This window comes from Papio anubis, chromosome 8, assembly GCF_008728515.1.
Source record: "Papio anubis isolate 15944 chromosome 8, Panubis1.0, whole genome shotgun sequence".
In the NCBI taxonomy this organism is placed as follows: Eukaryota; Metazoa; Chordata; class Mammalia; order Primates; family Cercopithecidae; genus Papio; species Papio anubis.
In genome coordinates, this window is record NC_044983.1 from 80071717 (window position 1) to 80095824 (window position 24108).

A 24108-nucleotide genomic window follows, 5' to 3' on the forward strand; every position below is an offset into this window, starting at 1 on the left:
GTTTAGGTTTAAAATTTCCACTTCCGACATAGGCATGGATATAAAAAATGCTTCACCTACCTCTTAATAACATCCTAATAAATAAAATAACACAGATTTGATGATAGCAACCTCCAGTGTCAGCAAAATGGTAGAGAACAGGGGGAATGATGATGAAACAGATACTATGTGTCCAATATTGTCAGTTTTTCTAACTTTTACCCAAAGCCAGAGGAGTGAATTTTTCTCTTTTATCTCCTTTTCCTTTGTGTGAAAAAGTATTCAAATAAAAAACATAAAACAGGCTGGGTTCAGTGGCCCATGCCTGTTATCTCAGCACTTTGGGAGGTCAAGGCAGGAGAATCATTTGAGGTCAAGAAATTGAGACTAGCCTGGGCAACATAGATTCCATCTCTACAAAATATAAAAATGTTAGCCGGGCATTGTGGTGCATGCCTATAGTCCTAGCTACTTGTGAAGCTGAGGCGGGAGGATCCCTTGAGTCCAGGAGTTTGAGGCTGCAGTGAGTCATGATCATGTCTCTTCACACGAACCTGAGCAACAGAGCAAGATCCTGTCAAAAAAAAAGAAAAGAAAAGAAAAACACCACACACACCCAAAACAAGAACATCAAGACAAAACATTATGTAGATCAAGGGTATCTGAACCAGAAAAAACAACATGCTGTTTGATCCCCCAGTTAGCCTTCTTCTGTGTACGTAAGGAGGATACCAGGAGAGTTTTCAGCAGGAAAGAGAAATGGTTAGATATGCATGCTAGATAGATCATTCTAGCACATCCATTTGTCTACCTATTTTATCACTCTAGAGGTGGTAGTGAAACTATGGAAGAAGATATTTCAAGAGACCACAGATATAGTGGAAAAAACAAGGAGGCTATGGCTTAAATCTGGGTAAAGCCATTAATAAGAGAGAAGAGTCCATGCAAGAAATAAGAGGAATGATCGGAGAGGAAAATTAAATTTAAGTAATTTAATTACTTAACACACTTCAGAAGGACCGAGTAAGATAAACGTTGAAAAATGCCATTTTGTTTTGGCAGCTTTAATTTACTCAGAAATGGATATGAGAGCTTTTGGTAGGTGAAAGAATTATAATGTCCAATGTATGTTATTCTTTTGAGAACTTAGAAAGAAACCAGTGATGAAAATTAATGCTTAGACAGTGAATTAAACACCAGTAAAGTGTTTATTTTTACAAAAGGAACTTAAAAGTGTTTATTATTAGAACTATGTCTCTAATGTTTACTCAAAAGGTGGAAATAAATTGCCATTTATTAACAGTGACCAAAATCCAGGCACTGATGCTCCGGGTGTTATTAGTTTATCACATTAATTCTCACTACCATGTAGAAAGATAGCTTAACATTCTGTTTTAGATGCAGAAAACTTAATTTCAAAGACGTTAAATATCTTTTAGGAAGTTTCATGAAGTTTTTTAATTTTAATTTTTAAAGTGACAAAGTGTATGTATTTATCATCTGCAACATGTTTGAAGTCTATATAAATTGTAGGAAGTTACATGACTTTATAATCAGTATTTTTTCTTTTGTTTGCCATCCACTTAATAGTGGTTCTAGAAAAAATTGAAGTTAATTTAGAAGGATATCTAATATATAATTATGAACAGAAGATAACTAGTCTCTCTTTTCATTGCACACTGCCAGAACAATATATTTTCCTTTTAAACTTTTGTATTAAAACTATTACGTGTTTTTTTTGCTTCCTGCATATCATAGTTCTATGTTTGTTTGGAAAATAAATCATTAAAAAGGTTTTCTCATTTTCCATCCAGATAAACTAAAAAAAAGAGAGTGGTTAATACTGATATTTAATAATAATTTATATTTTGTCATCAATAATGAATTATAAAATATATAGCTTCATATTTTGTCTGAATTAAATTACTTTCATTTCATTTACTTTCAATGTGTTTGCATTAATTGAAAAACATGGGCTCCCTCTTGTGACAACATCAATTATTCTGTATTTCTTTTGGAGCCACACTAAGTCACCTGTGTATGGTCTTTAATTTTTCACAAGTAAAGTTATATATAATTTTATATAGTAATGTAATAGTATTCTCTTTTTTGATAATTCTACTTTTTAAAAAGTAGGCCAATATTTGATAATATTTGATTCTGATTAGTGTTTAAAGATTTATGTAATATTTTAAAATATTGGCTTTCAAATTTATATTGAAAATATCAAGGAAAAGAGGAAAGGACAAATTTAGATTTCCTTATTTTATATTTTATATGCTATATTAGCTGTTTTGGTTGACATTCCAAGATATGCACATAATTTATTTTATATTCTATGTGTTCCCTGTGTTTGATATATGTGCTCATATTTCTCGAAATTCATGGTGCTCCTCTCTGTTTTATTCTGCAAACTATTCATGTGTATTGTTTCCACATGCCTCAAGGAAGTAGCATACATAATGAGAAGATCTAAGAAAGAAAAAAAAAATCATAGTTCTTTTTTTTTAAATGAAAGCATTATGTTCTGTGTATAAGTGGGATTGTGTTTGTGTGCTTGAAAGAGTATACTGAGTGCAAAAAAAAGAAAAATTACAGAATCGTTATATTCATGGATGTAGCTCTGAAAGGGCTTTTTAGGGTTATTTCAATAATAGACTGTTAATTAAGAGACCTGGATTTAATCTTTGCTGTCTCATGGACCATCTATATGGGATTGAGCAAGTCATGTTTCTTCCTGGTATGTCAATTTTGTCATGTTTAATAAGATAATTGCATTAAATCAACTTAGTCTCTGCATGAACACATCTGTGGGAAATAACATATTTTCCTGGCTCACTTGAGTATTGGTTATTAAGAATATGTCTGTGGGGTGATGGAATAGGGACTTTGGTGAGGGCAGGCTGTGAATATAAAGTTGTCAAGAGGGAGGGCTGTCCAAAGTGAATATGAAATTTCAGGAGCTGAGGGGGTGCCATGCAGGGGGCATTCCCATTCCCCACTTATTAGTTATAAATAAGCTTGATTCTCAGTTCTGTTATCCAAGATTCCTTAGGGCCAAAAGCATTTTGGCAATGTCATACTGACAGGTAATATGAGAACCAAAACTGCAATAAAAATTGTTAATATATTTTATTCCTATAATTCACACGCAACCCAGCATTTTGCCAGAGTCAAAAAGTACAGGCTGCAAATGTTCAAAAGCTTAAAATGCAGGGCAGGATTTCCCTTTTCCACCCCAGGTCCCATCAGTCCAAATTTTCTGTCACAGGTCTGCTTCCGTTCATTATATTACTTGTCTGATTCCAGGACACATCTGAGTTTGCGGCCCTAATTAACATATCCGGGACTGTTTTTTATGACCTGTGTAACTGCTGTTGGATTTGGTTCTGAGGACTTCGGTTCCACCTGCTCCAAGAAGACTGAGACACAGACTCTTCTAGGGAGCAGCTGTCACTTTCTTCACCTACTCAGGGACACACTCCAGTTCTGAATCTTCGTGTCTGGATCCCTGCTTTCCTTTCTTTCACATTCCTGGGTTCCTCTCCGTTTTGCGTGATACCTAAATGCATGGCCTGCCTGGTCTTGGAACTAACTTTTGTTTCAGCATGCCATGTCTCAGGTCACGCAAAGGCCCACAATGTGTGGCCCAGAGCCCAGTCTCTCCCTTTAACCTCTGCCTTATCCTAGGCCTGATTCATGTGAGAGAATAAATCAGTCTCAGGCTAGGAACGAACAACAGCAATGGGTGGCTGCCCTCTCATGGTTAATACACTTCCATCCATTCATTCCTTCATTTACATCAAAAATATTTATTGAATGACTACGGTGTATTCATTACATTCTCGTTGCTTCAAGAAATTTGGGATTGAATGAGGACACTTTGTGGGAAGCTCAGTACAGAGAACTGGTTCTGATTGCTCAGGCAGATGTGACAAAGTAACATGGTACTTTTTTCGGGTATATTAGTATGAATAGCCAGAGCTGACCTTGCAGTTATGTGTTTGTTCATTAAAGAAGATCTATGGTTCACCTTCCACATGTTGAAAACTGTTTTAAGATTCTAGTGAGAAAGACTGACATGGAGGAAGTGAACACATTATAATGTATAATATTATAGGGGCTAGGGGAAGAATATGTAAGGTTTTGTGTATTAGCAACAGAGAGAGTGCGAGAGTGACGGGAGAGAGAGAGAGAGCGAGCACTGCCTGGTAATCTTTGAGACAAAGATTTTGTTTACTAGATCATTTGGCATATAACATATAGTTAAATTTATACACGAGTGATCAGGGGGTAATGTCAGTATTCTGTCAAATTACTGGTAAGGGACTCCATAAGCGAAGGAGTGGCCGAGATTATTATCTTTATTAGCAACCACTCTCTAGCCCACCCTTCCACACTTACCTAGTGTCATATCGTAAGTGTTTTGTATGTATGGCTTTTGTTTGTGTGGAGGTGTGCAAGCATGAGTGAGTCTGTATGCACAAATACAAGTCATATAACATTGTACCTGTGGCGGGCAGAGAGTTTAAGCGTGCTCCAGTTTTAGCTGTTGAGATGTTTGAAATGATGTGCAACTCATGGACAGTTTCCATTTGATGACTCGTTAAAAAGAATGTTAGTTTTTAAAAAGACACCTATTCTCTTACCTCAATTACATTTCTGGCCCCCACTATATAGTGCGCCACTTATGAAGAGAGATGATGAAAAACTTTCATATAGGGTTATTCACTTGATAGGATTGTCATGTAACAAAGCACTGCTAGACACTTTCTTCAGTAAGGAATTAACTTCAAGGAGTATCGCCTCTATTAACTCTCTGAATTGTGGAATCCTTGACTCTAGTTAGGTAAAAACCGCAAAATGAAGACAAGGAGAACAAGTAGCATGTCTTTTTTGACTTGTAGAGATTTGTACATTTTGTTTTGGGGACCTCACCTCTTATAATCTAAAAATCTTGGGATATATGAGCTTTATGTATGTCCACTCCCTCTATGCATTTAAAACCCTGAGCACCATGCTTGATATAGAGTGGGTGTTCTGGTCATGCTAGGTTCTTCTCCTTTCTCTTTACTTTTCATTCCTCAAAACAGAACAAAAAACCCTCAGAATCTGCAGCCTAATTATAGATAACTTTTATCCTCAGGTGTCATGTTAATATGCAAGTATCCAGCAAGCATGTGGTCCAACCCCATTCAGGTAACGGAATGTGAGTATGAAGCTTGTAGCACAGGGCTTTGTTAACTGTTAGGTTTTTGTTTTGTTTTGTTTTGTGTTTTGTTTTGTTTGCTGTTGTGCTAATTGCAAAGTGATCTCCTCTCAGGACATTAAAAAATAAGTCCTTAAAAAACATTAAGTTTGCATCTCCTAAAATCTGTGTGTATTTACATTTCTCTTATTTTTTTTTCTTTCAGTTCATTGCTATTTTAATACAGGGCAGAGCAGGACTGCAGGAGGTGAAGTCCCCTTAGTAAATGGCAACAGTGGGGAGCTTTGAAGCACTTAGCACCCTCTACAGCAGGAAGAGCAGGGGTGTCATGTTCCTTGATTATTTCTGGAAAAGAAAAAGTATAAGATCCTCTTTGAGTGCTCGCAAAGCTCTCTCTTAAAAACCCTTTCATTTATGGTTGTATTCTGCCTCTACCTTGAATGTCCCTGTATGTTCTTTGACTAAATCTAGGGGCTGAAAAAGGGATTTTCTCATTTTAACTGTTTAGTGCCTTCACACAGTGGTTCCCAATCCTGGCTCCCTGGCTTAGCTTTTGGAAACTTTGCTCCCCCTGAGACTTTCTAAATCAGAATTTCCAAACTTTACCCTCTTGAAGCTAAGGTTCAGAGCCCGTGCATTTTCATAGAATGGATGTTTAGTAAATCTCAACTGAAAAACATGCACTGAATTAAATTTTTATATTTTATCTGAAATATACTGTCTCCCTTAATTGATTCATTTTATAAAGTGCATTCCTGCCATCTAATCTTTTGAAATTTGTTCATAATATGAGAAGGCACTAAGAGGAGGTGACATATGGTAGTATGTTGTATACATAGAGTTTCCCTCACTTGCATCATTATTGCATGTACCATATTTTTTGCAAATATTTAAATCTTCAGTAGACTAAGAAATCCATAATTCAGGGATCATATCGTCCTCATTTTCATGTCCCAGGTCCCAGGTTCATGTCTGAATGCATAGAAGGCATTCAGGAAAAAAAAAAAAAAAAAAAAAAAGAATGAGTTATAGCATTGTTGTAGATTTGCATCTAAAATATACATGAAAAGTTCTATAATTTAGTTTGTATATATAATTAAAACTTACAGATATTGCTCCAGAAACTACTATTAAAATGATACAGCTTGTGTTATTGGATCAGAATTCTATAAAACTAATAAAGGAAATATAATTTGATTTGATGCAGTTTACATATATATTAAGGAATGATTACTAAGAAGATGCTTTAAAGGGCCTGGGAGAACTGGGAAACTTTTGACGGAGGAAATCAAAAACGTGCAGTCCAGTGACGAATTAAACTACTGGGAGTAATAATATGGGCTGATACACTCAATATAGCAGTAATGCCCTCTGAGAAAGATAGGAAATAATTCAGTTCCTCCAGGCTGCACGGAAGCTAAATACAGTATGACAAGAAATAGCAGCAGTACTCATTATGTCTGATTGCTAATTACCCCTTTGAATGATTCAGTTATGCCTGCTACTAGATAATTAGTTTAGTAATTTATGGCTGAGGCACAAACTAGTATTTTAATTTTTGCAGCACCATTTTCACAATACCTACAGTTCAGATAATATCTTTCTTTTTTACTCAATATTAAATTGCTTTTTTGAAGACCTATAAAAGAGAAAATATTCTTGCATTTCTTTCTACTTGTATTTCACGAAAAAGTTAGGCACTTTATGAAATTTTATTTAATTTTAAACTCCAGAAAAATAACATCTTCTTAAGTCCTGTTTTATTATGCTTAATTTTGCGAATTTTGTGGGCAAAGGGGGTGAAATTTTCAAAAAGATTCCATCAAATTACTCAACATAACAGTTGCCAAATTTCATGTTTAAAAAAGATATTAAAAAATTGATAATAAACCTTTTCTTTTTGCACATTTCTACTTCATACATGGGGTTCTGCTTATGTCTGGGTGTCTGTTCTCAATGTTCAGGAGCTGCAAACTGAGTACAGCTTTTCTACATTCCCAACCAATTCGGTGCGGTCCACAAGCAAGTCAAAAGCTAGCAGATTAAGGAAGAATATTTCAAGTAAACATTTCCAATTTCTATTTAGGTAAATAAGATTAACTCTGGCCAAAGAGAATATAATTGAGTCTTTATGGCTTAAAGTTTGGCCTTGGGTCAGTATCCTCTTGAATTCACTTTTTTGTTCTCTAATAATCCAACTATCTTTCTGGGTTTTATTAGTGAAATAAAGAAATACGTAATTATCTAAAAGTATTTTGTCATATTTCATAAACATTCATTTTTAGTTCAGCATCTCCACTACCCTAATTCAGCTAGTGATATAAAAATAAATCAGAGCAAGAGAGAGAATTTGATACAGTAAGTTCCCCAATTCTGAGGACTGTAATATATTTTCAGGTCACAGCCCAAAGACAACATTGATCAATTAAATTCACCTGACAATTTCAACTTACTCATATATTTATTTTAATGTATATACAGAATGTACGTATTTGCCAAATTGTTGAGTGATATGAGTTAGGAATTGATTTTAAAATATCCCTTGCCTAGGTGTTGGATTATCAGGCTTGAATTCTTAGTAACTGATGGAAAAGTTGCCACTTTAAGATCAATATAATTAAGACTAGATAATTTTCACAATGAAAGAGAGCATTGAAATGCTTAGAATAACAAATACAATTTTGCATTAAATATTGGATTTTGCCATTCCTAACAGATCAAAATGAATGCTTTAAAGTTAATAAGGGACACTGCTAACACATTTGCCTTATGGCTAAGTGTTTATACCTAGCATCTTAAAATTAAGAATATTTGGCATTACTTATCATTCCCCTTTGCTTTCTACTTGGTACTTTGTTTTTCTCTATAATTGAATTACAAAATGCTCATGGCTGTATTTGCTATATTGTTCTCATACTCGATATTTACCAGTACTGGATCAATGTTCTAAAGGGCAGGCCTGACAGCATTATTTCGGTGAGCATCAGGCTGATGTTTATTACAGACCAAATCTGTGCCCTTTATTGCCAACAGTCTTACTGGAAATACGTGTTCCTTGACCCATTTAATAAATGGTTACCCACAGATAGGGCAGTGTGACTTTTTTTTCCCCATACATGCTTTAAAAAAAAAAGTTTCTTACCCATAAGGCGGTCTGTCTAACCATTAAAACATCATATTGACCTTTCCAGCTTTGCTCAGGGTGACAGCTTGGTTTGTTGTTGATGCTGCTTCCCCCCCCTCCACCCAAGTTGCTAACTAGAGCTCTCACAAAGTTATGTGCTGCCAGAGTTTGAGGCAAGTCAATTGTCTTTAGATTTATAATTCATTCTTTTTTTTTTTTTGCTTGTTTTAATACTATTTATATCCTAAAATAAAATGCAGCCTTTATAAAGTGTATAAAAGTATCAGTAATCATTTAAAGTCAAAACTTCTGGGTGATTACATTATTGCCAATTATGAAAGTCCAATATTTTCTTTTTGTCTATATTAGGAAATTATTTCAGTTCTCATCTCACTAGTAAAAAATAAAGTAAGCATTGGTTATCAATATAAGTATGACACATTTATAACTGAATTAGCTGTTGGTAGTACTCTTTAGAAGGAAGATGCTATAATGCCTGTATTTCTCTTACAAGTCTCAGAGAGCTGAAATTTTTTTAAGAGTTAAGGAAATGTTGCCAAAGCTTTCAGAATTGCATTGTTCAGTGAACGTTGTTGTATTTAGTGTAGAAACGTTTATGTATTTTTTGTACATTTCTTTCATTACCTTCTTTTCTAAATATAAAATGGGGTAGATCATTGGATAAAAATATCCAAAAGAAAGTCAAAGCCTTTATTTTTGAATTTGTGTATATATGTATATTTATAATTAAGATGTTTGTGGGCATTTCTCCTTAAAGGGAAATTCAGCCCATTTCAGGATTTTATATTCTTGATCTAAGGGGGCTGTGTTTATCTTGTTTGAATACACTGCTTAAAATAGATGCAGTACAGTATTTCCTATTGCGTCTCATCAGAGCTTCTAAAGAATTAATTAGACGATCATAGAATTTGATACTTTGGAGTGCTAAGAATTCTCTTCATAATTCCTTGATATGTGATATTATATTTTGTTATTTCATTGAGCAAGTAGCATTTTTAAACACATATGTATATGTCTATACAACTGTAATAGCTCTATAATTAGAGTTTAAGCAAATACATATATATAAACATATACATATATACACATATCAATAATTAGAGTTATTGGCTATTTAGAAGCTTAATAGCACATATAATTCTATATCAAGAGGTGCTTAACAATTTCCTAAACTGGGGAGCCTTCAATATGTCTACTTCAGACATGATATCTATGAAGGAAATAGGATGCAGAGAGAATATGTATATAAGGATAGGAGAGAAAGCAATATTTTATCATACAATTGATTTATTTGTCCAGTTAAATTTGTTGAGCTACAAATCAAGAACACATTTTGGTATAAACAAGACCAAACCAGAGTCCAGGTCCACAGAGTTTAATATCTAACAAGAGAGAGAGAGAGAAATAAACACATATAATTTACAAACAACTCAAAACACGAGATTGCAATCACAGAAATATATTCAAAGTGCCAAGGCAACTCAGAGAAAGGAAAGGACAATTAATTTAATCTTGAACAATTGTCTTGGACTGATGCTGATATTGTCTGCATTCAGGGACACAGTGTCAATGACACTGAACATCTCTTATTCAGAAATGAATTAAATAAGCTGACTAGTTTCATTAATACTATCTCAAACAACAGGTTTTGTTGGCTTAAAAAAATAAAATCTTTTATGCTCTGAGAGCATATAGGTAGAAGCAGGAAAAGAGAATATTTTAAAGCCTTAAGTGAAAGCAAAATGTTGCCTACCATTTCACAAAATTGTGTACTATTATTTTTATTTGTTTAATTATACCAAATCCAGAGGTAGGGTAATTCAATCTCAAACATGAAAGGTGGTCAGATGTTATCATTAAGGTATAAAGTCATGCTTAAGACTACCTATAATAAATGGACTTCATATACTTCCAGAATTCCAGTGTCAGAAGTAATGCATCTTTGGTATCAAGGCAGTCTGGGCACTTCTGAAAACAAAATGAATATACTGTGATGTGGGGTGTGTGCCACATGGGTATCAGCAAGGAAGAAATAGATTATTTTCCAGGTAGGGCAGAGAGCATGGATGGAATGCTAGCTAGACCAAAGTCAGAGTCATATTCTAGAGATGCAAGATGGGGAAGTGGTGACTAGCATCAGGTAGAAAAAGAATTATATTTCTAGAAGCTCTGTGTTTGAGGAGGTAGGGCAAACCTTTTCAAAAACTCTGACATCAGGTTGTCAGTTCTTCCCAGAAAATAGCACATACATGCACACTGCTATACATAACTTCATAGGCTTCATAGACTACTTGAGATCTTTAAGGATCAATGAGTTTAAGGAAGGGATAATGGAAGTGTAGAGTATTTACCTTCAATTTATAAAGAGCCTCACATTTTAAATAAACTCGATTTGTGTTTGAGTGGAGTCCTTGTTCCAAATGGATACTAGAGTTAAAACCATGAACTAGAGGCCACATGCACTGGCTGAGGCTTTATGGGCACCTCTTTGGTGCTCTCCTTCACTTGGCATTTGCCTTTGCATCTAGTTAAAAAAACAATTCATGCATCTACTCTTTCAGGAAGCTCTCTTTTAACATTCAATGTTAGGTACCTTCTCATCCCAAAAGGCTCTCCCACAACAGAGTCACAACGTCTATGGAAACAAACAATGTCTCACTTATTTCTGAATCCCTATTCCCAACACAGTGCAAAGCATGTAGGAGGTACTCAGGAAATCTTTATTTTATGAATGAATAAAAGCTAACAACTGTGTATAGCAGGTTTTGCTATGTACTGGAAATTAGAAGCAGAGAATACTCTTCACACTTCTGAAAGACTATATCAATGCATAAAAGATTCACATAATCTGAAACAAGTTATTTTATATGGAATGAATTGGGGTAACTATACATAGTATAATATAAAATGCATTGCCATGCAAAGGGGAATAAAAATGAGCCAGGAACCACACAGAATTTGGGAACATTGATTGGGGAATAGTTCTGAAGTAGAGGCCTATTGTGTAAGTAAATCTCTGGCTAAGTTCATTGGTCTCCTTTGATTGTTCAGCTAATGTCACTTCAAAACAGACTATGCTTTCTTCATGTTAACCCTTTTTTTAAATTGAAATTATTCAGGGCTTCAAGACTACATAAGGTATACCTTATGTCTGGTGTAAAAGATAAGGCATTCACTGTGGAATACAAAATCAGAAAAGTGGCATTATTCTCTTCCAAAAGGAAAAATGAGTTCATTATGAGAGAAGAAGAAACCTTTAATCAGAGCAAAGAAAAATAGGTTCAAATAGAATAAATCTGTGATTTAGCCATTTTCCAAAAGTACTGAGTTTTTGCTGCAAGAAGTATCCCAAATTGCTCAGAGTTTGGTATTTGCAGAGGAAATATAGTTTTTATAGGATTCTGTTTTCTTCATATCAAAGAATTGAGCCATTAAGGGTTTAAATATTGAAAAATGGATTTAACCTAGACCTAATAGAAGACAAAGTCAATCACAAACATCCATAATAATCCAACAGCCAAAGCTCTCTTACATGTATTTATTTTCTTAAACATTAACAAATCAATTCAATTATTCAGTCTCTTGCTTTCAGGATCTCTAGATTAACTGGGCTGAAATGACCCTTAAGTCCATTTCTATATACATTTCTATATCTGTTTTATCGAACTCTTGGTATCTTGGGAATTTATTTTTCCTGAAAATAATTTACGTCAGAACTTACACATGGGCAGTTCATCTAGTCTGATTGCCTAGAATCTTCCTAGTTTCATCTCAGTTCCACTCTGTCTTCAGCCATGCTATTTCCTCTGCCTAGTACCCCAACCTCAACCTCAAATCTATCTTATAAGTAGCCCATACTGTTTCTTCAGAACTCAACTCAGGCATACCCTCTTTCTTCTTTCAGTCTATTTTAGATGTATTTTTCTTTCTGTTCCCAGGGTAAAATGTACACAATTCTAAAATGTAGTGAGGAAGAGAGACCAATGGGACAGAGAGAAAGGCATGTAGCTCTCTGAAGCAGAGACTGGGTGAGGTGTTGCTCCCTAGTGCCTAGCACAGATGTTGGACCATTGCAGGATCCCCCAAAAGTATTTGAATACATTAAAAATGACCTTTTAAGCTGTAATCAATCATATGCCTCTTCTGAGCACTGTACATTAATTAACTCATTTAACACAACACTCGTCCGAATTTGTTATCACTGTTATACTAACAGGAAGCCAAGAGGATACTAAGGTTCACTAATGGTGTATGACTTTTCTGTAGTCACACAACTAGTAAGTGGCGCAAATGCAATACTACCCCTGGGCATCCAGCCCAAAGCAAATGTTCTTCTTTATTATGCTCCATATTCTGACCTGATTATATTATTGAAGTTACTGGATAATTGACCTTGCTTCTAAAGAAAAAAAAAAGTGAATGAATGATTCAATGTTTGTAATGCATTCCCTAAGTATTTATTAACCTCTCTCTAGTCATTAATTCAACAGATAATCATTGTGTTCCTACTATGGGACAGGCACTGGGCATCTACAAATGAATAAGATATATTCTGAATACAAGTGACTGAGATTCAGAAGGGGAAAGCATATTATATATTGTGTTTTGTTCACATTGCATCATAGGAAGTTTCAGTCTACATTACATCATCTTAGAATAAGTATAATTACATTGGCCAGAAAAATTTTAAATTGATATTCTTTATCATTTAGGCATTTAACTCTGACAAAGATACTATAGTACATTTTGTAGTGAATTGATGTAATTGCCCTCCTTGGATACTCAATTTTAGGAGTCACTTTGAGCATCCACACATTTCTGCAGTATACACAGTTCATAAAACTTACCAGAAAATAAAAGGACTAATCTAAAATTAAGAATCTCTATTTTATTTTTGTACTGACAATGCAAATGCTTATCTTACAATATCTAATTTTTTCCCCTTTTCACAGGCAAGCACAACTGTAACACTTCTAGAATCATAGTTCCTTGCCAGTTGTCATTCTGAAGCATAAATGGAATGCAGAGTTTGGAAGATGTATTTGTTCTGCATTAATAAAAGAAGTAAAAGCTGTTTTTCCCTCATCCCTAAATGATTTACCATAACTCATAGAATAGATAAGTAGTATTACAAGATATCATTTTCACAGCCACTCTTCTAAACCTAGCTCTGGATAATATAAATAATACAGTTCATTTTAAAATTTTAAATGCTTTTTGATAGCAGGAGTGTCTTTCATTTTTGATTTTATTGATAACGTTTTCTATCCTTAAGTTAACTTTAATCACGTAGGCCATGTTGCCTTTTACCAAATGTCTTGAGTAGTTCTGATGATATACAAAGTGTTGTTTTTGCAGTATTTTGAAAAAGGGACATATTAACGTTCCACCTTTAGAAACTTTTTTTCGCAAGAATAGAATCACTTTCTAATTGTTCTGTACGACATCTTTGTGCATGTATAACACTTTGTGGCTTATTTAAGTTTATTTTAAGCATTCTCTAATATCTTATGCCTTGTCTTAACTTCAGTATTAATCCCATTGGTTACATAATTTGTATTCTTTTAAGCCTATTTCATTATTTGCACGTCTTTCTCTTTTCTACTCATCTTGAGCTGATGAACTTGAATTACCCTTTTGTTCTAAACCTTAAGTCAGATCAAGTTAGAATAACTCCTCTCGTTTTTTCTGTAACTATTTTTTCTTTCTTGTATTATTACTCCTTACCACATTGTATTGAACTTGTTTAGGTAATCACCTGTCTTCTAAATTATGCTATGTCATCTACAAGATATCAAACTCTATCTTATCTATAGAGGATATTTTATGCTTTTAGCCCCAGTGCCAAGCACAGCTTCTGATATAGAGCACATCCTCAATAAGCATTTTTTTAAATTGTTGAATATAAATAGCCTAAAAGACCATTGGCATCTGCTCAAAATTAATTTTTACCGCCAGATAAATTAATATCCTGTTGACCTCAACTTAATTCTTTCATTTGTCAGGAAATAAAATTTGAATTGTTTGAAATAATCAACTTCATCTGTACTTTGCTCTAATAGTTCCTTGCATGTGACAATTGATGGTTTGCTATTTAAGTAATATTACAAATGTCAAAGATGATAAATGTGTAGTCCTCCATCTTGTACCCTGGCTGAGTGTAGATACTGTAAAAATGTCCATTTAAGTAAAACAATGAGGGCATAAAAGTATAATTCTATATTTCCAACTATGACTCAAAATTAAATATTTTCAACACATGTTTTAAAGAACACATAGGGTACTATACTGTATCTAGAATTTTTCTTATATTGTTGATTATATCAAGTCTTGAGTCCTGGAACAGAAATCATTTTATTTCAAATTTGAGACCCACATGATACTGTGATATGCTTTCCCTTAATTACAGAGCTGCTCTATTATCTTTCTTTTTCTTCTTCTTCAGGAAAAAATTCATTGAAATATGTTTTAAGGACAAAAGATTTCAAACTTAAAAAATATCTCATAGTCTTATAAAAAGAAAAGGTAAATCAAAGTTGGAACCTAGTGGTCTTCATAATGCCACTAAAAGTTCATAGCTGATAGGAAGAATGATCTATCACATAAAAAGTAGTTTATTTAACAAAAACAAAAATAGGTTATATTTTGCTTGTGTGGTATTAAAATATACAGTTATGAACATTAGTATTGATAAAGGTTATTTATAAAGCCACCTTATATTTTTAAGTAGATGATTTTCAGCAGATCACCCTCTGTCTTAGATGAAGTATGTATGTACTTTTTTATTTAAATGAAATGAGATACCATGAGAAGGAAGAATGCTCAAGGGAATAAAAATCATTATGAACTATTAATTTTGATTATATTTTAAAATTAAAGAATTTGTTACTAAAAATTTGAAATATAACGACGGTAAGAAGTAAAAAAGATATTAAGTCAAACAAATGCAAGCTAATTTATAAATATTTTATATCATATTTATTGAGCATCTAGACTGTATATAAGTACTAATACAAGAAAGGAAAACAGTTATAGAAAAAATGAGAGAAGTTATTCTAACTTGGTCTGACTTCAGGTTCAGAGCAAAAAGGTAATTCAAGTTCATCAGCTCAAGATAAGTAGAAAAGAGAAAGAGGTGCAAATAATGAAATAGGCTTAAAAGAATACAAATTATGTAACTAATGGGATTAATACTGAAGTTAAGACAAGGCATAATGGAATAGATGTCAACAAAACAGATAATTGTATGTAGTGTGATAAGGCAATTATTAAAGTCTACAAAAGAGATTATTAAATCATCTAAAAGGGACAGTTAACTAAGACTGAGAGGTCTAGGAAAACTTTCTAGAAAATGTTGCATCTGAGTTGAAACTTGAAGAACTTGGACGCATAACGAAGTGAATAGGAAAGAAAAGGAAATACATTTCAAATCCATGATTAGAAGATTAGGACAAACATGGTCAGTCGGGGAATTGTTTGGGAGTGTAAACTGCAAATAAAAGTAAACAGACAGAAAATGGGGAGGCAACCGGGTTTAAATCATTAAAGGTGTTGTAGGTCATATTGAGGAGTTTATCATGAAAGCAATGGGGAGTCATTGAAAGAGGTTAAGCGGAATTACTAACATCAGTATGTGTCCTTTGCATTGAGGAATGGAGGCATTGGTGGTAAAGATGTTTCTAACTGTGGAGAAAGGGAGCCAGGGGAGAGGACAGTGGATTGAGAAAGCTTGTTTTGTTGGCTTCTATTTTCTCTATAAATAAGATTGCTGAAATCATCTCCAGTAAGTGAGAGAGAGGAGAGTGGAGTAGAATGTTTATGGAATGTGGTGAAGACATAAAATATCATCTGTGGGGAAATGGGACTGAGAACTCTTCTGCCAAGCTATAAGGAATGATTGCTGGGTGTGTTGAACTTCCTCTTCAGTTTTTCAGGACACTGCTTCACATATTTCTTCTACTTCTTTGGAAGTTCATAGGAAAGGACAGAAAACACTAAATTCTTAAACTGTAGAAATCTAGGTAGGTTGAGCTGAAATTTAGATTTTACTTTATGTAAAAAACAGAAACAAGGTTTAAAGATGTTGAAGTGTATTCGAAGTGATGAGATGTGGGATTTTGACTAAATGCAGAAGGGAGTAAAATATATTTGCGAGTATACGAATGTACCTGGAGGTTATACACATGGGTATGAAAATCTTGAAAGGATAGAAGGATATTTTGAAAGGGTAGAATATAGGATTTTAAAATGTGCAGTGACTGAGGAGGGCTTAAATAAATTATGGAAGATCTATATTTGTGGAAGTATAAATGGGTAGAATGCTTATGGAAGCAATTTAACCTTGTCCGTCAACTTTAAGTGCAAATATCATTCAACCAAAAATTCCACTTCTACACATTTTACCTCCAGGTATATTTGTATACTTGCAAAATGAAGGCTGTACAAGGTATTTTGCTGCTGCATTGTTTGTAAGAGTAAAATGCCCATCATAGAGAACTGCTTAGGCTTATTATGGTGCATCCATAAAAGTAACATTATGAAGCTATAAAAAGAAATGCAAAAACTCTTTACGGATATAAAATGTTCTTCAAGATACAAGGTTAATTAAAAAGAAAAACATCAAGGTTCAGAACAGTGTGGTATAATGCAATCTTAAAAAAGGGGAAAAAGCCTATATATGTATTTGCATACCTGTGTATAAGATACTTTCAAATAAATGTATAAGAAAAGAATATAACTAGTTGCTGATGAGAAGTTGGAGGGTCAGGGGACAAAAGTAGAAAAAGAACTTTCATGGTCATTTCATTGTATATTTTTTCATACAATATAAATTTTGAATTATAAGAATGTATTACAATTTGTACATTTAAATCAAACTAAAGATGTAACAAATATAAGCATATAAGTTATGGTAAATCTTATATTAGTAGCTTGGAAATATATTCAAAATAATGAGCTTAGGGCAGGGAAGAAAAAAATTACAAAAGAATATACCTATAACTCCTATATAATGCAGGCATAGTAAAATGATGAGAGTACACCCAAAATATCAACAGTGTTTGCTGAAGGTGGTAGAATTGGATTGCAAGCAATTTTTATTCTTTGCATTTTGAATATATCTTAGTGCATATGTATTATTTACATTTGAGCAAGTTGGACCAATATGCTCTGAATGTTACTACTAAAGGGGAAAAATTTCTAAAAGATTACTCTGAGTTAATTCCTGAGACTCCATTATTTTAAATGTGGAAACCCTGTTTTTGATAGTTTGCAATGAAATATAATACAGAGAAATGTAGAATATTCTATGATACCTTCTGTTTTAATCAAAGATCAGTGTTGTGACAGATGTACCTACTAAGAACTTTTATCTGTTATCATAAATAAAATGCATTTACTCATCTAAATTAAGAGAATATGGCAATAATGAGGCTACAAGACAAATCTAATGAAGAGTAACACAGAATGTTAGAAGACCCACAGAATTCACAAGTAAAATGAATAACCATTCAATTTTACATCTTCAGCATAATTGACAATAAAGGGATAACTTCCATTAAACATTCAGATAAACAACCATATTCTATAAGTACAGTGTCTGCCAAATCATGTTTTCTGGTATAAGCTAGAAATTTTAGTACAATTGTAAAATTAAATATTCTGAAACATGTCTGTTTTTTCACTTAATAATTCACAAGTCTATTAAATGTATGGTCATGAGAGAGGTCAAAATATAACGTTATACTTCTTCATGGAACAAAATAATTATTTAAAAGTTGATGTTTAATGCATTTACTGTAATTGGGATTAGATTTTTTGAAATAGCCTTCAATTGAATGGTTTTAGAAACGTGGAAACATCTAAGCAGTAAGATTACATATAAGTCTTCATCCTCCTTCCTCACTCCTCCCCCTGTCGTTAACATCTTGTTTTTAGAGTGGTACATTTGTTACAATTGATGAGCCAGTATTGATATGCTATTATTAATAAAAGTCCATAGTTTACATTAGGAGTCGCTCTTTATGTTACACATTCTGTGGGTTTTGACAAATGCATAATGACATGTATCTACCATTACGGTATCATACAAAATAGCTGCCCAGATTGCAGCAGTGCCATTTTGTGTTTCTACCAGCAATGAATGAGAGCTCCTGTTGTTATACTTCCTTGCCACCTTTCGGTATAATCAGTTTTTTGTTTTGTTTTGTTTTGTTTTGTTTTGTTTTGTTTTGTTTAGCCATTCTATCGTGTATAGTGATATCTTGCTGTTGTTTTAATTTGCAATCGCCTAATGATGTATGTTCATTGCTTATTGCTTATGTCATCTGTTTATCTTCTTTGATGAGATGTTCCTTCAGATATTTTGCCCATGTTTTAATTAGATTGTTACCTTATTGTTGCATTTTAAAGGTTCTCGATGTATTTTGAACACCAGTCTCTTTTTGGATATGTCTTTTGCAAATGTTTTCGTTTCCTCCTAGTCTGACTTGTTTCATTCTCTGAACTGTATTTTAAAGTGCAGTTTTTATTTTAGTGAAGTTCAGCTTATCATTTTTTTCTTTTATGTATTATGCTGTTGGTTTCACATCTGAAAAGCCATTGCCAAACCTAAGGTCACCTAGATTTTCTACTAGGTTATCTTCTAAGAGTTTTATACTTTTGCATCTTATATGCAAGTCTGTAATCACTTTTGAGTTACTTTTTGTGAAAAGAAAAAAGTATGTGTCTAGATTCATTTTTTTTTTTGCATGTGGATATCCAGTTGTTCTGGCATCATTTGTTGCAAAAGGCTTCATTTTGTAAAACTTATTTTTCTTAATTTATTTACTGACTTTCTAGTCTCTTCATAAAATAAATGGCTTCAAGCTCATTTTTCTCTCTCTACTCTGTTTCCTCCAAACTAGCCCACACTTTTAAAAGGAATCTTCCATATTTTTCCAGCCACTTTTATAATGGGGAATGTCTTCCATAACATCCTGAAGTTCATCATCAAATTCACACTAAGGGATAGGTGATGATTTTGTAAAGCAACCCACCTTTGTTTTATATAACCTGAGTCATTCATTCATTCATTCATTCAACATATATTGAGCACCCATTTTCTAACAGATATTAGTCCAAGAAATTATTGTACTCAACCTAAAAGTACTATATCCTGGTTCATCCTTTTGAGAAATGCACAAATATTTGTACTCTTAAATGTCATTGACTTCCATATAAGTTAGAGTATGTTTCACTGTTTCTCATAGTTTAGCAGTTTTCTGTTCTTCCAAACATTCCTAATGTGACATTGATATACTTGTATCTGGGTGTAATTTCACTTGTCTATACTCCTCTCATGACATTGTTTACTCAGTTACAGACATTGTTCTAGAAGTCTTCTGTTAAGTGTAATGTAATATGGGTATATTACTTTCTGTGACATGGACAACATCCTGTATTGAGCTTTAAATCACTGGTATTTTGCTGCCAAAATAGCATACTGCACTATCATATTAAATTCATTATAAAATTAACATTTGCCTGATGGTCATATTCAATATTTTTCAAGTGTGGAAAATCTCAATATGAGGTGCCTTGAAGGAATGTACTAGTGGGGGACTAATTTTAATTAATTTTAATTTAATCGTGTGTTATATGAAGGTATCCAAAGAGGCAATGTGCTATGATAGAAAAATGCTGCATTTGGCATTGTGAAATTCAGATTTAGCATGTGTCTGATACATATTAGTTGGTTGTGCTCAGTAAGTTATCTAACTTCTTTAGGCTTCAGATTACTCCTCTGTAAAATAATGACGATACCAATGCTTGCCTTTTCTACTTTCTAATGTGTTTTGAGAAATTAACATGGAAATATATATGAAAATAATTCTAACTAAGGTTTACTGAGAAATAATGTATATACCTTAAAAAATCACCCTTTTTAGTGTACCATCCTATTGATTTTAATAGATGCACATAGTTGTGTGCCCACAATCGTGGTATTGAACAATTCCATCACTCCATATATTTCCAGTTGTCTCTTTGTTTTTTATGCTTGGCAACCACTGGTCTGGTTTGTATCCATATAGTTTTGCCTTTTCTAAAATGTCATATAACTGGAATCACTTTGGGTGTGGCTTCCTTCACTTGTCATAATTCTTTGACCTTCTTCCATGCTCTTGCATTTATCAGTAGTGAGTTCCTTTCTTACTAATATGTATTTTTAAAGTTTTTAATTTTATTGAAATCCAGTTCACTATTTAAAAAATTAAAACAGTCTTTTTTATAAGTTGTTTTTAAATCACTTGCTTAAAGATGTACACATCCGCTTGCATAGAATATGGAGACAATAACATTAAGAGAACGATTATTCTCTTAAGACCTACACTATCATTTTTGGAAATATTGATCTATTTATTTCAGATGAAAACTGAATTCCCAAGGGCATGTTTTCCAAAAAATATAATTTTGTAATGTTTGTGGTCATATAGTTTGAGATGAAATTAAAAACAGGAGGTGGTTTCCTTGAAACGTGTGGATTGAAAGGCCAAGGTATGACTGATTGTATGGTTTTTTTTTTCTGTTGCCAAAAAAAGCCTTTTTGAGCTGAACAAGAAAGGTATAAAATTAAAGTAATTGCACTCTTCAAATTTTAGTAGCAACATGAAATCTTGTTGGCAATTTGATGTTTTACTGACATTGTAGCCTGCCAGCCTATTGTGAGGTACATCAGATGTGAATGCTGCTTATTTTCCCCAGTGACTTCTAAATGGTCTTGTGGAGTAGCTCTTATGATATGCCAGCGGTGTGTCAGCAGAATACCAGTTGTGTTCCAGAGTCTGCCTCTTTAAATCTGAAAGTTATCCCATGTCCTTTTCTTGTTTCTTCCAAATTCTCTAGTCATTGTATATAATTATATGTTAGAGGGATGATTATACACCAATGAATTACAATCAAACTTGGCTTGTTAGTATATAAAGCTTTGGTTGTTAATCACAATCATTTAAATAGGAGCTCACCCTCCCTAAAACACAGATGCCATGTTACTATGGGTTGGCATTCCCCAAATTGGAACCTGTTATATATTAGAAAGAACACTTTTAGTCATATGTTCATCATTGCCTCTTTTCTGTAACATTGAGCACTGCCTCTTGGCTCTGAGTTATTTTGTGAAACTGGGATCAATATAAGAGTTTATCAAAAGAATGATTTCTCCTACAAAGTAAGTGTTGATTTTCTAATTTCTTAGACATAGAAAGTCAAATCACACCATGTCTGGTAGAAAATATATTGAACAAATATATTGCACAGTTATTGCTATTAAGAGAAATGCAGATTTTTAAAATTAGCTCTTTGTTTAGGCTTTTTCAAGAAAGATAGAAAACAACAGCAACAACCCACCAGGGACAATGGCTCACACCCCTAATCCCAGTGCTTTGAGAGGCTGAAGTGGAAGGATTGCTTGAGGCCAGGTGTTCTAGACCATGCTGGACAACATAGCGAAACCACATCTGTACACAAATTTTAAAAAAAGAAAAAAAAAACTTAGCTGAGTGTGGTGGTGTGCACATGTAGTCCTAGCTACCCTGGAGGCTAAGGTGAGAAGATGGCTGGGGCCCAGGAGTTTGAGACTACAGTAAGCTATGATCGTTCCACTGCACTCCAGCCTGGGTAACAGAGAAAGACCCTGTCTCCAAAGTAACAACAATAACAAGAAGAAGAACACTGGTGTCTCAGTCTCACACAGGACACACAGGATTGTATAAAAGTCAGCATTGTATGAAAATAAATAAGCATCATCTAATGCAAACTTCATTAGATAGATGCAGCATAGGCCTCGTTTATCCTAACACTGTGACCTTGACAAATTTCTTAAACATTAGCTCATGTTCTGCATCTGTAAAATGGGAGTACTAATAAGGCATTTCCCAGTGGATGTTGTGAGCAGGAAACATAGTTAAGGTTCTTAGGACACTTACTTGGTACATAAAAAATACCGTGGAGTGTTTGTTATATAAATAAACTTGGTAATCCTAACATTATATTGAATTATAATACTTTGGACAATACTTACACATAGAAATTAGAGGCTCAGTGTTTGTTTAGTAAACGGAACTGCAAAATTCTCAGTAGGAACACTTTTATTACTTTATTCATAAAATAGTATGAATAGTACTTTTTATCATTTAATCCAAACACTGTAATTGTTTGTCCAGGATTGGCTAATTTCTCATCTGCTGCTTATCTACTAACCAAACATTCAAATACGACTTGTAAAATGATGCTTTTCATTCCTTTATTTGACCATTCATTCATTTATTCATTATTCAGAACTTCCTGTATCCTTGGCTATGCAACTTTGTGTGTATAAGGTATGCTTCCTCTTATTTCCTCTTTTAAGGGAGATAAGTATATGAATTTTGTATAATACAGGACAAAAAGAGGGTGCTGGAAAACAGATGGAGAACAAAATCCCTAGTGAGTTCAAAAGGGTGGCACTGTTAATTCTCTCTGAGAGATGGAGGAAGACTCTAAATAGACCCTGAAGAAATGATAGGATTTGGACACACAAAGAGAACATTCTAAACAAAAAGAACTATGAAATCTCAGAGGTCAAGAAATGTACCTTAATATCTTTGTGTTTAGAGAACCTAGTCCATTTCACTGGGATACATAAAATACAGCTGGGGGATATGAGATTGGGAATAAAATTTAGACCAGATCATAGAGAACTTTGAATGCAAGTGAAGATTTTTACTTTATTCATTAAACAGAAAGGGACTTTCCTTGAATGTACACTCAAGCCTGAAAAAAAAAAAAAAAAAAAAAAGTAGGCAAGTTCGGATCATTGAGTGAAATAAATCTGGATCTGGCCACTAGTTAGAGTTTGAATGATGAACAAAAATGTTTTTGATTTAACAGTTTTTACTTTTTCAAAATCTTCCCTTCATTCTAACAGCTCTGAAAGTATTATTTTCTTCAGGAAATAGCTGTATGCGGATTGCCTGCTAGCTTACTCCCTTACAGGGATTTATTTTCATGGAATAATCTTTGAGACTGGATTGCAAAACTCTTCTTTTAGAAGTCATCAGACCAAAATTCTTAACCTTGCTGAGCCTCAGCTTTAGTACTCTGTCACTCAAAAGTGATGAAAAAATTAGGAAGCTTTAAATAAATTCCTTGTAGTCCTTTACATTTTTGTGCATCTCTGTTAGGTGAAATGGGCAGGGCTACCCAGGTTTACTTAGAATAATCCAAATAGTAATAGTGTGGTTTATTTTTGAAGCTGACTAAAATATTTTTAATAATTAAACTCTTAATATATATGTGCTAAACATTCTTAAAAACTCTAAATTACATACTTAAAAGTGGAAGAATATTAGAGAAAAACTTTTACATTCATCAGATAATTTAGTTAGGCAATAATATTAGAGCCCATTTGAATCTGCCAGAAGAGATATGTTAGATTTAAAAACATCATCATGATCTTTAAAGTGCTTTTACCAAGAGCTAAACAAAAAACTTGAAAGTGAATTCATGTAATTAGCAATATTTGGTATAGAATAATCAAATGCCAGTTAAATTTATTACTTTTAATACGTCATATCATTTAAATGGTTTTTTGAATGTGAATGTTATAAAGAATGACATCTTTCACTTTATTTAAGCTTTTTCTTTAAAAAAATAGTCCTTATGTGGCAAATTATTTTTAGAACAACATACAGCATTGTATGTATTGAACATTTTTGGATATGTTCATTTTGTGTACATTTTTTCTTTTATCAGTGTCCTT

The 24108-nt window shown here is 33.4% G+C and overlaps 1 protein-coding gene and 1 long non-coding RNA gene across 9 annotated transcripts in view; both read left to right on the plus strand.

Moving 5' to 3' along the window:
* LOC116276444 overlaps window positions 1-10303 on the plus strand; it is a 42401-nt gene extending 32098 nt beyond the window's left edge. Inside the window, exon 2 of the long non-coding RNA XR_004186010.1 lies at window positions 5126-10303. This is a non-coding gene — a long non-coding RNA (uncharacterized LOC116276444). The remainder of the gene's footprint in view (window positions 1-5125) is intronic.
* RALYL (RALY RNA binding protein like) overlaps window positions 1-24108 on the plus strand; it is a 720856-nt gene that overhangs the window by 258871 nt on the left and 437877 nt on the right. The window lies entirely within an intron of this gene.